The sequence below is a fragment of the Lygodium microphyllum genome, chromosome 29 (genome assembly GCF_053477565.2).
Source record: "Lygodium microphyllum isolate KBCC chromosome 29, Lygodium_microphyllum_v1.1.10, whole genome shotgun sequence".
Lineage (NCBI taxonomy): Eukaryota > Viridiplantae > Streptophyta > Polypodiopsida > Schizaeales > Lygodiaceae > Lygodium > Lygodium microphyllum.
The window spans coordinates 84,604,898-84,608,568 of record NC_141163.1 but is presented as its reverse complement, the minus strand read 5'-3'; positions in this window follow the sequence as shown (position 1 = coordinate 84,608,568).

Genomic DNA, 3,671 nt, shown 5'->3' with positions numbered 1-3,671 from the left:
ATCATTTTTGTATGTTGCACCACATGCATCCATGGAGAAGTGGCTCGGTAGGTATGAACAAGCCAAAAGAGAACGTGAGATAGCACAATCAAAATTTTAGCATAGTATATGACAACAACTGCTAGTTCAATATCTCAAGGGCATGGAGGAGATGTTGCGGTTCATGCCTATGAGATGGTTGCATGATGCCTTGACTAAAGCTTCATGTTAAGGGGCGGAAGTCTCTAGGGAGGAGTGGAACTTCTTAAGGGAATGTAATCCAAAGATAACCACGTGCTTTCTTTATTGTTGTATCTAGCAATTGTATGTAGCAACTAACCTAGACATTTCAATATACAATACAAAATCTACAATGCGGTATGTTCATGTGGGTAACATTTTCAAGTTGAGCACATTGACAAAATGTGATATGTGAGATTGATTGTGAAGTTTGAGCAAGAAAGTTAATGACGGGCCGTAGATCTGAACATTATAGTGGATGAGATGGAGTATTTTGGCAACTTGCAAAGTGTTCTTTTAGTAGATTACCATAGCTTCTCCATGATCATATTTGATGTACAATGGTTTAAAATGGTATTGGAAGGAGCAAGGGCAACCATTCAAAAAGGACCCTCTGGATTCCTAGTGGTAGACTCCAAAAAAAGATAGAACGATCTACCTAACAGTTTGTCTTATCAGGCCACTATGAATAGGTGCATGACCTTTTTTGTTAATTTTTTCACAGCACAAAATAGCCACAAATACTTTTTCATTCTTTGTATTATTGAAAATGTAATCTTCTACCCAAACCCATGACAACCTCATTGGTAGTATGCCCAAGTGGTGTGCACTTATAAAAAATCATTAATATAGCGTGTGTTCAAAGGGTATTAAGAAATGCCATTTCTTTACATACTATAAGGCCATAAAACAACTCCCTTTACTTTACCAAACTTACTTATAATTAAAAGTAAATTTTAAAATATAATCTTGTAAATTTTACTAAATAAAATATCCATTTCTTTGAACTCACGTGGTATCTTACATGTTTTATAAGGTGCACTCCTTGGGGTAGTATATTGTGCCATTGACACCTTGGAGCACTCAAGTGTATGATGAAAGTAATGTTCCTAGCATGCACAAGGAGAATATGTAGGTAGAGGAGTCACTATTGTAGGGGATGGAGGATGAGGAGGGCTTATAGCGTGTGAATGAGATAATCATGAGCAATCTAGGTAAAGGGTATGGAGTATAACAATACTTCAAGAATGAAGTAGACTCCTCTTTCAATGTAGACCTATGCATAAACCTTCTAGTGTATGCCGAGCTATGCCAAGAGCTTGTCATTAGAGCTATAGGACTAGTTGTATTTGCATCCGCTTGTCAAATTTATTGACTATTTGCTTATATTGATATTTTATTATATATATTTAAACTAACATCATTCTTTGCAAATATATATTATCATGCTTCACCTTCCTAGGTCATATAAAAATGTTCTACTTCTATGGACAAAAATAGTTCAGCATGTCATTGTAGGGAAGTATTTGGTATACCAATTTGTTTGTGTCTATGATGGCACGTACGAAGGTGTTGGCTCAATAATTTAATTAAAAAAGTCAATGATCCTATTACTCGTGCAACAATGTTTAGAGCACTTGAGCATATCATGAATATTCACACATGCAATGGAGTACTAAAAAAGAAGAAGAGGCAAAAGATCTAGTGCAAAAGTTTCTAAACACATATAAAACACAAACTTCCTTTATAGAGTACTTCAAGAACTAGTGGGGGGCTGGGGAGAATAGGTTCAAAGCTGAAATATTTTACATTGTTTTAACAAATCTTGAAATTAAGATTAGAATCTACACTAATGTGAGAAAATTGTTTAGGTTTGTGGGTACGTGCAATAAGGATATTGCCTCATGAAAATCAAGAGACAAATGGGAGCATAGAATCATATCACAGCATTGTAAAGTCTTAGTTCTTGATTGGAAAGAAGACAATCCATGGACATCGACTAGACTGGTTGATCCACAAATTGCTAGGTCCTTGCCACTCGTATTATTGGTATCATGACATGTTAAAGGAGGTTGGTTTCAAGAAGAACTTTAATGTTCTTGAGGTTGTCTTAAGTTCACTGGAGCATGCAAAAGCAATTCCAGATGACCATATTCAATTTTTGGACGAGGAAAAGAAGATTGCAAGAGTAAAGAGCCAAAGCCAAAATGAGTATCGGTATACTATTCAAAATACAGATTGTGAATGGGCTTGTTGCTCATGTGACTGGGCCACAAAAGGGAATATATGCAAGCATCAATTGAAGGCTATGATTACAAATGGCCTACACACATCCATGGTGGTTGCCAAGTCTATGAACTTATATACTGATTATGCTAACATTGTTAAATTGGCTATGCAGGTCACTATAGACAATGTAGAGAGCAAGATGAGCCAAGGGATGATAGATGAGGAGTTGTAAGAGATCTTTATATGTATGTCTTCGAATCAGATGGTGCCCTTCATAGATATGGCAAACTTGATCATCATTTGGGCATTCAGTGAGTTCTACCTTGACACACTATGACACATCAATCTTTAATAGGCACAGTTAATACTCTAGGCTAGCCATAAAGGGAGACTAAGGGACACCTCACTCGACTGGTGGAGGTGGTGGTTGTGGTGGATGTATCAAAGAGGTGCGTAGAGTGGAGATAACAATGTTGTGTTCCCATCTCGTTAGTCAAGTGGGCGCTTACCACCTCTAGGATTTGCTACACTTAGTGGGATGTCTACTCTCATGACTCCAGGTTTGTCTTAGTCGTCCACAGGTGGCACCCTTATGGGTGCTAGTCCAAGAGATTCCACCTCTATAGATATGCCAATAAAATAGGGATCTCCAGGTTGCATGATGTAAGGTGGCTTTTTAGAGGTCAAGTGATGATCAATATTGTGAAGCTGATGCTTGCATTATTAACTATTATGCAAACTGAGGATACCACTTTATACTCCTACTCGACTAGCTGTAACATGCAGTTTCTTTTTTACTTTTTTGTTGACATGCTTGAGGAGTTGAACATGTTACATACCATTTTCCACAAAAATTCTCTAAGATATCTAGTATTGGGAGCCATATAAACTTAGTTATGAGAACTTTTTGTCTTGCATTTCTTAACACACAATTTCCTATTGGTACTATGTGTATGGAGAGCTTTATAAAAAAGGTGCATCAAAAGATGAGAGTTATGATATTCAAAGCCATGCAAGGTGTAATCCATAGACACTATTGGCATTTGAAACCTATGTGGGAAGGTGATGTGGCCAATACATAAGTAACTTATGATGGTGTAGTGGAACATATGAAATATTTATGTAAATTCTACATTACAAGTTTGATCTAAGCTTTATGGGATCAATTTAGAAATGATTTTGATGTGTTTGAAGCATCAAATCTTTTTTCTCCAAAATATTATGATAGAGATTTGAAAAAGTTGGATGCTTCCACCAAAGAATGCTTGCACAAGTGTTGTATAAGCATTTTTGTCAAAATCCAAGCCCTTTTGATTACTAAACAAGAATGCAAAGATGAGAGAAGATCTTTCATCACAAGAATGGGTAAATGCTTTAAGAGTAGAGACATGCACCTAGCTTGGCAAGAGTGTTTGGATCATGATGAATGGGAGCAATCATTC